The sequence below is a fragment of the Chiloscyllium punctatum genome, chromosome 34 (assembly GCF_047496795.1).
Source record: "Chiloscyllium punctatum isolate Juve2018m chromosome 34, sChiPun1.3, whole genome shotgun sequence".
In the NCBI taxonomy this organism is placed as follows: Eukaryota; Metazoa; Chordata; class Chondrichthyes; order Orectolobiformes; family Hemiscylliidae; genus Chiloscyllium; species Chiloscyllium punctatum.
In genome coordinates this window covers 485,908-497,981 of record NC_092772.1, presented here as the reverse complement: position 1 = coordinate 497,981, position 12,074 = coordinate 485,908, and positions in this window count along the sequence as shown.

The following is a 12,074-nucleotide window of genomic DNA, read 5'->3' as shown; positions in this document are numbered from 1 at the left end:
ACATTCATTCTCTTTCTCTCTTCACCAGGCCTTTCTCCCTTCACAGTTACAGCAGGCCTGCTTAGTTTCTCCAACATTTTCTCTTTTATGATGAAGTACCCAGTTTGATCAGCACCACATCTACAATCATTGTCTATCCACCACCGGTGCTCATTGGCAGCACTGAGTATCATTGACAATCCACACTGCAGAGACTCACCAATGCTCCGTAGACATCATCTTCAACATCTATGACCATACCTTCCTAAAGACAAAGGCAGCAGATGCATGAGAACACCATGACCTGCATGTTCCCTTCCAAGCCACTCACCATCCTGACTTGGGTATATATTCCTTCAGTAAAATCGCCATAGTCCCCGTGGACCATAGGGCTGCTCTCTCAATAGTGAGAAACGACTGGCCGTGAGTTTAACCTGAGGGTCACCGTGCCTCAGGGGAACGGTGAGGTTGGGAAGGTAGGGCCTTCATGATGATCTCAGCCAGTGTGGGGATTGAACCTGAGCTGTTAACATAGTACAGACCCTTCAGCCATCGATGTTGTGCCGACCATTTATCTGAATCTATTGTTCTCTCTTCTGTGTGCCTATCCAAGAGTTGCTTAAATGCACAAAATACAGAGAAATGGGATTGAGTTTGTTTCAGCAGTTTGGATCAGAAGGTGGCTCGTTGAAAGAAGACAGAGGGTGGGGGCTGGTGGGAAATGTTCACCCTGGAGTTCGTTACTCGTGGTGTATCACAAGGATTTGTTTTGGGTCCACTGCTGTTTGTCATTTTTATACGTGACCTAGATGAGGGTGTAGAAGGATGGATTAGTACATTTGTGGAAGACAATAAGGTCAGTGGATTTGTGGATAGTGCTGAAGGATGTTGCAGTCTCCAGAGGGGCATAGATAAGCTGCAGAGCTGGGCTGAGAGGTGGCAAATGGAACTTAATGTGGAAAAGTGTGAGGTGATTCACTTTGGAAGTAGGAATAAGAATACAGAGTACTGGGGTAAAGGTAAGGTTCTTGGTAGTGTAGATAAGTAGAGAGATCTCAGCGTCCAGGTACATAGATCGATGAAAGTTGCCACCCAGTTTGATAAGGTTGAGGCTCTTTTCATTTGAGAAAAGAAGGCTGAGAGATGACGTAATTGTGAGATACAGATAATCACAGAATTAGATAGGATGGACAGTGAGAGCTTTTTCCTCGGATGGTGATGGTTAGCACGAGGGGACATAGCTTTAAATTTAGGGATGATAGATATAGGACAGATGTTAGAGGTAGTTTCTTTACACACAGTGTATTAGGGGCATGGAACGCACTGCCTGCAACTGTCGTAGACACTGACTTTCAGGGCATTTAAATGGTCATTGGATAATCATATGGACAAAAATGGAATTGTATCGGATAAATGGGCTTCAGATTAGTTACACAGGTCGGCACAACATCAAGGGCCCAATGCTGTACTGCGCTATCATGTTTATGTTCTATGTTCTAATTGTCCCTAATCTATCTGACTCTGCTGCCAATGCTGGTAGTGTATTCCACACATCCACCAATATCTGTGTTAAGAACCGACATCTGACATCTCCCCTAAAAGTTCCTCTAATCACTCTAAAACGGTACCGCCCCCCCCCCCCCCCCCCCGCCCATGATGACCATTTCCACCCTGGGAAAAAATCTCTGTCTATTCCCTCTATCTGTGTCTCTCATCACCTTGTACACCCCCATCATGTCAGCTCTCATCCTTCTTCACTCCAGTGAGAAATACAATCGATCCCTCAACCTTCTTTCATAAGACATGCCCTCCAGTCCAGGCAGCGCCCTCTCTAAAGCTCCCACATCCTTTCTGTAATGAGGCAACCAGAACTGAACACAACATTCCAAGTGTGGTCTAAGCAGGGCTCTATAGAGTTGTAGCATTACCTCGCTGCTCTTCGACTCCATCCCTCTGTTAATGAAAGCAAACACGCTATAAGTTGCCTCAACAAAATTGGGTGGCGATGGGTAACTTTGAGGGATCAATAGGCATGGACCCCAAGATCCCTGTGTTCCTCCACACTGCCAAGAATGCTGCCTTTAACCCTGCATTCTGCATTTCAATTTGACCTTCCAAAATGAATCACTTCATCCTTTCCAGGGTGAACTCCATCTGATATTCATCAGCCCAGTTCTGCACCCTGTCAATGTCCTGTTGCAACCTAGGGCAGTCCTCCACACTATCCACCACTCCACCAACCTTCATGTCATTGGCAAACTTACTAACCCAACCTTCCACTTCCTCATGCAGGTCATTTATAAAAATACACAGAGAGCAGAGGTCCCAGAAAGGATCCCTGCGGAACATCACTGTTCACCAAGCTCCAGGCTGAATACTTCCCATCTACTATCAGCCTCTGTCTTCTATGGACAAGCCTACTCTGTGTCCAGACAGCCAAATTTCCCAATATCCCTTGCCTCCTTACTTTCTGAATGAGCCTCCCATGGGCAAACTTAACAAATGTCTTGCTAAAATCCATGTGCACCACATCCACTGCTCTACCTTATTCAGCGCATTTTGTCACATCCTCAAAGGATTCAAAAACCTTTGTGAGGCATGACCTGCCCTCACAAAGCCATGCTGACTATCTCTAACAAAGCTATGGTTTTGCAATTAATCATAAATCCTGTGTCTCAGAATCCTCTCCAATACTTTGCCCAACACATAAGTAAAACTGACTGGTCTGTAATTCCTAAGATTACCCTATTCCCTATCATGAATAAGGGAATAATATTTGCCACCCTCCAATTATTTGACACTACTCCAGTGGACAATGAGGACACAAAGATCATTGTCAAAGGTACAACAATCTCTTCCCTCGCTTCCTGTAGTATCCTTGCATATATTCCTTCCTGCCCAGGGGAGTTAGCGACCCTTAAAACTTTCAGCGCAACCTCCTTTTTAACACCAACCTGTTCGAGCATGTCAGCCTGTATTATGCTGTCCTCACAAACATCACGTTCCCTCTCAGTAGTGAATAATGAAGCAAAGTATTCATTGAGGACCAACACTACCTCCTCCTCTGACTCCAGGCACAAGTTCCCTCCACTGTCCCTTATTGGCCCTACCCTCACTCTGACCATCCTCTTGTTCCTCACATCAGTGTAGAATGCCTTGGGGTTTTCCTTCATCCTGCCTCCTAAAGCCTTTACATGCCCCCTCCTAGATCTCTTAAGTCTATTCTTCAGTTCCTTCCTGGCGACCTTGTAATCCTCTGGAGCCCTGTCTGATGCTTGCCCCCCAAACTTAAGTATGCTTCCTTCTTCCTGTTGACTAGATGTTCCACATCCCTTGTCACCCAAGTGTCTTTCACCCCACCATCCCTTCCTTGCCTCAGTGGGACAAACTTGTCCTCCCAAACAACCTCCACATTTCTGTCGTGCATTTCCCTGAGAACATCTGTTCCCAATTTAGATGCCCCAGTTCCTGGCTAATAACATTGTAATTCCCCCTCCCCCAATTAAATACTTTCCCATACCATCTGCTCCTATCCCTCTCCATGTGTACAGTGAAGGTCATGCAATTATGATCATTATCACCAAAATGCTCTCCTACAGAGAGATCTGACACCTGGCTGGTTCATTGCCAAGCACCAAATCCAACATTGGATGTTGGTATCACAATAAACCACAAACCAGTCGTCCAGCCGCCAGTGCTGCAGGGGCTCAGATAGCACAGTTGGCTGGATGGCTGATGTGAGATGTAGAGAGGTGAAGTGGTACTTTGTTTAAACTCACCATCAGTTGTCTCTCTACCTCTCTCCAAGACAGAGCAGCCATTTGAATTATGCGATTCCTTCGGTATCCCTCTGTCACAATCCTAGAGAGAAGGCTGAGAGGCGACTCAATTGAGACATACAAGATAATCAAGGGATCAATAGGGTGGACAGTGAGAGCCTTTTCCCTCGGATGGTGATGGCTTGCACGAGGGGACATAGCTTTAAATTGAGGGATGACAGATATCGAACAGATGTCAGAATAGTTGGGGGATGGAACACCCTGCCTACAACAGTTAGAGACTCACCAACTTTAAGGGTATCTGAATGGTGATTGGATAAACATATGGATGAAAATGGAATAGTGTCAGATCGATGGGCTTCAGATTGTTCAAAAGGTCAGTGCAAAATCGAGGGCCGAAGGGCCTGTACTGTGCTGTGATGTGCGATGTTTTATTTTAGTGACCAGTTGATCACGAAAAGGCTGAAGGGTGAGAGCAAAGGATAGACCCGCAGAGACCCAGAGATGGAGAGCAGAAGGAATGCTGTGATTCTGCTCTTCACCATCTCTGGGAACTTCGCCCTCCCGTGTTTAATCAATGTTGTAGATTTCTGATATTATGTCAAGTGAGGCATCAATCCTGATGATTACCCACCGTTTCTGTTAGTGTTCAGTATTGTTGGTTACATGCTGCAGAGGTAACGTTGTTGTACAAACAGATTATTTATGCAGCAACATTTTCTATGTTCAGAGGGAAGATCAGGAACACAGTAAATCCTCTGGCTACACAAATTCATCGCGTTCTGAATAAATAAAACTCCTCATTGAAGCCAAAGGATCGGTCCCATTGTTCCCATACTGTGGAATATTTTTCATTGACCCGTGGAATATGGGCAGAACTAGCTGGGCCAGTGTTTTTTGCCCGTCCCTAGTTGGCCCTTGAGAAGGTGATGGTGAGCTGTCTTCTTGAACTCAGTGCACTCCTTGTGATGTAGGTAGACCCACAATGTGCCCCTTAGGGAAAGAATTCCAGGACTTTGACCCAATAACACTAAAGGAACAGCGATGTGTTTCCAAGTCAGAATTGAGAGTGGTCTGGAGGGGGACTTGTAGGGGGTGGTATTTCCATGTATCTGCTGCCCTTTTCCTTCCAGATGAAAGTGATCCAGTGGAGAGCTGACTGACCCCACTGTGTCAGGGTCACTGATGTAGGGGGAGCTACTGACCCCACTGTGTCAGGGTCACTGATGTAGGGGGAGCAGACTGACCCCACTGTGTCTCTGTCACTGACCCAGGGGGAGCAGACTGACCCCACTGTGTCTGTGTCACTGACCCCAGGGGGAGCAGACTGACCCCACTGTGTCTGTGTCACTGACCCCAGGGAGGGAAGGCTGACCCCACTGTGACTGTGTCACTGACCCCAGGGAGGGAAGGCTGACCCCACTGTGACTGTGTCACTGACCCCAGGGAGGGAAGGCTGACCCCACTGTGTCGGTACCACTGACTCGGAGGAGAGCAGACTGATACCTTGTCCCTTTAAGGAGCTGTGATAAGGGATGTTATCAACTTAGTGCCAAGGTGTATGCTCCATTGAAAGCAGAGTAAATAACTTTGGGTTTTCTTAAATTACGACCAAAGCAGCATGAGGAAGTGGAGTCGGGCTCTCACCGATCCAGGGGCTCGGTGCTGCTCTCAGTTACTGAAGTTGCATTATTTGGTGTTGAAGCTATTAGTCACAGCTGTCACCTCTCTCTGCTGTCGGAAAAACGCCTGAACTCTCTTTCTGCTGTGAGATTGTTTGTTTTGGTGTTCCCATCTTTTGGATTAGAGGAGATAGGAAGTGAGGGAAATCTGTTTTGCTGAATTTGCCTTTACTAAGGATCTGTTCATATTATGTGGCTGTATTGGAACAGTTAATGTGTAGAAATAAATAATATATTATTTTGTTCTGTATTCCGACAGGTTCAAGTTGTTTTTTTTCATTGTTTGTATTTTAATTGTGGTGTAAGAATTAAGTGTGTTTTGTGTCAAGCTCAACATTCTGATCAATCGAATTCCATCCAAAACAGAACACTCTAGATCTGTCCACGATGCTACCAGCGACGTCTAAGGCTCGACATGACCATTCTCAAACTCACTGAAATATAGGCCAACAGAGTTCTGTACATGCTCGAAGGGATATGAGTGCATTGGGGAGGGTGCAGAGGAAATTGACCAGGATGTTCCCTGGGCTTGGAGTGTTTTAGTTCTGTAGACAGTTTGGACAGACTGGGATTGTTTTCATTAAAGCAGAGCTGATGGAGAGAAGACATGACTGAGATGTATAAAACTATGATGGCCATAGGGTATACAGGAAGAGAACATTTCCCATGGGGGAGGGTGGGATTAAGGACCGGGGCATAGATCTAAGTGAAGGAATCTGAACCCTTTAGTTGAAGGAGGAGTAGAGTGTCAACAACTAAATGGCTGGAGGATAGGAGAAAGAAAGTAACGTGGGCGTCTGAAAGCGCAGCCTAAATGAGTGGTAGAGGAGTGAAGCCTGAAGACAATTCGGAATTATATGACTGATATTTTGAAATACCACAGTGGACAAGGCTGCAGACTGATGTAGACAGTGAGGCAAGAGGATATGACAGACAAGGAGTGAAACCCACACCTCTCTGAATAGTGGGCCCAGACCCATACCCTTCCTGGTCTCACCCCTCCATCTCCCTTCAATCTGCTCCATCATCAGTCAGGTGTTTTTTGGTTTCTTCACTGAGCATGCCCAGTACACTGCAGGGAACAAAGAATGATTCATCCCCAGCTGCTGCTGTACAGATCGCGTTTGTCTCAGAGTCAGCTCTGAGACATCTCCTGGGCAGTCTCAAACTGTATCTGTGTGTCTCTGACTCCGTGTCATTGAGCATCATCCGTACACCCGAATGTCTATGTCTACAACTGCTTTGTATATTCTGGAATATGAACACATTGTAAACTGAGAAAGGTGAGGGTTTCAGTCCTCCCCGGCTTACTCCCTGTTTGATCGCAGTGAGGCAACTTGAGCTGGACAGGTCAAAGTGAGACCTCACAGAACAAGTGTGACCTCACCGTGTACATCACAGAGAGAGTTCTGACATCACAACTGGTTTGTGAACTGGCTTCAACTGAGACACGAGGCTGTGTCAGGAAACACAGGGAAGGCTAGGTCACTGCACTGACCATGTCTCGGGCTGACCTGTCTGGGAATGAATGTGATCAAAGAGATGATCAAAACAGCTGGACTTTATAAAGAGAAAACAAAGCTTTGAAAACACCATCAACAATCTGATCATGCAGAAGTTGGAAAGGTTTTTTTTGGATATGAGATTAGATTCACTACAGTGTGGAAACAGGACCTTCAGCCCAACAAGTCCACACCGACCCTCCGGAGAGTAATCCACCCAGTCTCATTTCCCTCTGACTAATGCACCGAATACTACAGGCAATTTAGCCTGGCCAATTATTCTGACACGCACATTTTTGGACTGTGGGAGGAAACCGGAACACCCGATGTAAAACCACACAGACACTGGGAGAATGTGCAAACTCCACACAGTCGATCGAGGCTGGAATCAAACCTGGGACCTGGTGCTGTGAGGCAGCAGTGCTGACTACCGAGTCACCACGCCGCCCTAAAAAAGGTTCGAGTAAAATTCTTCCTCTTGCACTGACTCAGGATGTGGGGGTTACTGGGGAGTAATGTTCTAGACATCTATTCTGAGGAAGTTTCGAGCTTATTGAAACCGGTGAGATACACAGAAGGTTCTTCATGAGGGACAGAAACTATCCCAAATGTCACCTTTCTCCTCGGACCGAGGCCAATCCCTGTGCTCATCCTTTTGAAAAGCATAAAGTGTGGTGAAAATTGTTCAGCGTAGAACTGATGTGCCAACACTTTGAGGAGAGCCCAGCGACAATGTATGTGACTGGGAGGAAGACGGTTCAGAAATTGAGTTGGAGAGAGATTGATTGAAGTGGAGCTCCCTGTGAGAGAGAAGGATGGGAGAGGAGTTTGATGGTGAGGAGTAGAGGGTAAGGCATTGTGGAGAGATGATAGTTATGATTTGGAGATGCCGGTGTTGGACTGGGGTGTACAAAGTTAAAAATCACACAACACCAGGTTATAGTCCAACAGGTTTATTTGGAAGCATTAGCTTTCAAAGCACTGTTCCTGATCAGGTGGTAGTGATAAAGGAGCAGCACTTCAAAAGCTAGTGCTTCCAAACAATTCTGTTGGACTATAACCTGGTGTAGTATGATTTTTAACTTCTTGCAGACACATTTCATAGTCAAAGAACAAAGAAAATTTACAGCCCAGGAACAGTCCTTTCGGCCCTGCAAGCCTGAGTCAATACAAATCTACTCTCTAAACCTGTCGCCCAATTGATAAGCATCTGTATCCCTCTGCTCCCCACCTACTCATGCATCTGTCCAGATGCATCTTAAATGAATGTACCGTGCCTGTCTCTACCATCTCTGCTGGCAATGCATTCCAGACACTCACCACCATCTGTGTGAGGTACTTGCCATGTGTATCCCCATTAAACGTTTCACCTCTCACCTTCTACGCGCGAGCTCTTCTGTTGGAATCCTTCACTCTGGGTAAAAGCCTATCTCTATCCACCCTGTCTACATCCTGCATGAATTTGTAAACGTCAATCAGCCCCCCCGCCCATCCCCTTTTTTCTTATGAAAATAAACCTAACCTACTCAACCTCCCTTCATAGCTTGCATCCTCCGTATCAGGCAACATCCTCGTAAACCTTCTCTGCACCCTCTCCAAAGCATCCACATCCTTTTGGTAATGTGGAGCCCAGAACAGTACACTGTATTCTAAATGTGGCCGAACCAATGTCTTGTACAATTTTAACATTTTTGCCAGTTCTTATACTCAATACCCCGTCCGATGAAGGCAAACATACCATATGCTTTCTTGACCACTCTATCCACCTGTGCAGAAACCTTCAGGGTACAATGGACCTGAACTCCCAAATCTCTCTGTTCATCAACTTTTCCTCAGGCTCTTCCATTCATTGTATAATTCATTCTAGAATTAGTCTTGCCTAAATGCATCGCCACTGGATTGAACTCTATCTGCCACTTTTCTGCCCAACTCTCCAGTCTGTCTATATTCTCCTGCATTCTTTGACATTCTCTTATGCTTTCCGCTACTCCACCAATCTTCGTGCCATTTGCAAACTTGCTGATCATACCAATAGTGCCCTCTTCCAGATCATTTATGTAAATTACAAACAACAGTGGCCGCAACACTGAACCCTGTGGAACATCACTGGTCACCTTTCTCCATTTCGGGAAACTCCCTTCAACTGCTACTCTCTATCCCCTGTTGCTCAACCAGTTATTTATCCACCGAGCTAGCCCACCCTGCACACCATGTGATTTCACTTTCTCTATTAGTTTGCCATGAGAAACCTTATCAAATGCCTTATTAAACACCCTGTATATGACATCAACAGCCCTCCCTTCATCTAACGACATCCCTCGCTTTGTATATTCTGGAATATGAACACATTATAACCTGAGAAAGGTGAGGGTTCAGTCCCCTTTTATCCCTCTTGATTCCTTGTTTAAGACTGCCCATACTCTTCCGATATTCTTCCAGGGCCCGTCTGTTCTTAGCTGCCTAGACCTTATATACGCTTCTCTTTTCCTCTTGGCTAGTCGTACAATTTCTCCTGTCATCTCCGGTTCACCAATCTTGCTCTTCCTATCCTTTGCCTTCAACAGGACATGCCTATCCTGCACTATCTTTAACCTCTCTTTGAAAGCCTTCCACATCTCAAATGTGGACTTCTCTTCAAATAGCTGTGTCCAATCCATATTTCCCAGCTCCTGCCTAATTTTGATATAATTGGCCTTGGCCCAATTTAGTACTCATCCCTTAGGACCACTCTCATCTTTGTCTACGAGTATTCTAAAACTTACAGAATTGTGGTCACTGTTCCCAAAGAAATCCCCCACCACAACTTAAACCACCTGGCCTGGCTTGTTGCCCAGTACCAGGTCCAATATGACCCCTTCCCTCATTGGACTATTGACATACTGCTCTGGGAAACTCTCCTGGATGCTTTGTACATATTCTACACCATCCAGACCTCTGACGCGAAGTGTATCCCAGTCAATGTTGGGAAACATAAAATTTCCCATCACTACTAGCCTACTGCCTCTACATCTTTCCATAATCTGTTTACCTATTTGTTTTCTACCTCATTCTCACTGTTGGGAGGCCTGTAATACAGCCCCAACAATGTAACAGCACCCTTCTTATTTCTCAGCTCCACCCGTGTTGCCTCACTCCTCAAGCCCTCCATAGTGTCCTCCTTCAGCACTGCCGTGGTATCATCCCTGATCAACAATGCAAATCCACCCTACCCCCACTTTGACTTCCCTCACTGTCTTGTCTGAAGCATCTATATCCTGGAACATGCCAATCATGCCCCTCCTTCAAACAAGTCTCTGTGATCACAATAACGTCATACTCCCAGGCTCCAATCCAAACCCTAAAGTTCATCTGCCTTATACACTATATTCCTTGAATTAAAGTATATGCATTTCAGGCCACCAGTTTCTTTTGCATTCATCTGGTCTCTGCCTACTCTTCCCTTTATTAATGCTATCTTCATTATTCTTACCATCTCCAGGCTCCACCTCGCTGCCTACTTGTTTTCTGTTCTGGTTCCCAGCCCCCAGTCACATTAGTTTAAAATCTCCCGAACAGCAGTAGCAAAACCTCTCGCAAGGACATTGGTTCCACTCTGGTTCAGACGTAGACCATTTTGTAATCGTCCCATCTTCCCCAGAACCGGTCCCAATGTCCAACAAATCTGAACCCCCTCCTTCCTTCCCATCCCTACATCCACGTGTTCATCTTGCCTATTTTTTTTCATTTCTACGCTGGCTAGCACGTGGCACTGATAGTGATCACGAGATCACTGCCTTTGAGGTCCTTCCCTTTAACTTCTCTCGTAGCTCCCTGAATTCTGCTTTTGGGACCTCGTGTTGTTTTTTACATATATCATTGGTGCTTGTATGCACCAAGACAACTGGCTGTTCACCCTCTCCTTTTAGAATGCTCTGCAGCCGATCGGTGACATCCCTAACCCGAGCACCTGGGAGGCAACATACCATCCAGGAGTCCCGTGTTCGGCCACAGAACCGCCGATCTACTCCACTCACAAGAGAATCCCCTATTACTATGGACCCATGAGTCTTTTTCACGCCATTCTGACCAGCAGTGCCCACCACAGTGCCGTCATGCTGGCAGCTGCCTGGTCGGCCATCTCCCTCTAGTTTCCAAAATGTTATACTTGTTTTGGATGGAGATGAGCTCAGGGGACACCTGCACTGCCTTACTACTCTTTCTATGCCTTTTGGTCACCCATTCACTGTCTCCCTCAGCGATCCTAACCTGCGTGTGACCAGTTCACTAAACATGCTATCCACGACCTCCCCAGCATCGCGGATCCTCCACAGTGAGTCCATCCGCAGCTCCAGATCCGTTATACGGTCAAACAAGAGCTTCAGCTGGACATACTTCTTGGAAGTGTAAGGTTCAGGAACATCAGACACGTCCCTGACCTCCCATATCAAGCAAGAGGCACAGGGCATCGTTCTGAGGTCCCCTGACATTGTAGGCTTAGCTTCATATCAAATAACTAAACCCAAACAATGCACTTGAATATATGAAAAAGAAAGATAAAGAAAAATGAAAGCTTTCTCTTCCAGAATCTTTTTCTTCCAGTTCGAGGTGGGGGTGGAGGGGGGGGTGCGGGATGTGCGGGAGGGCGATACTACACGTGTAGTATCTCGGATGCAGCCATTGCCCAAATAAAAATTAAGCTCTTACCTTCCCAGCAGCCCTTTCTTCACTCCACCTTCTCTCCTCGCCGCTCTGTCAAAATGGAGGTACAGCCAATTCCATTTTCATCTGTCGCCCCGTGATCAGCTTTTCCTTTCTCCCTGCCTCACAATTATCGGTCCCCTTTATCTGTCTGCCTGCTCTTCTGTCTCTTTCTAGGCTCCATCTCCACCTATTGCAGCAGTGAGAAGCCTCGCCCCCCAAAACCCCCCCCCCCCATCTGCACCTTTTCCTAGCTCCTTTCAGTTACCATGAAGGATTACTGGATCTGAAGCGTTAACATTGCTTTAACTCCGCAGAATCTGCCAAACCTGCTGAGTTTCTCAAGCAATTTCTCTTTTCATTCACATTCACATCCAGACGACGCTCCCAAGGTGGGACCGAACTTCCTATTGGCTATAAGCTCGAGATGGACTATGAGTTATAAAGTAATCTCA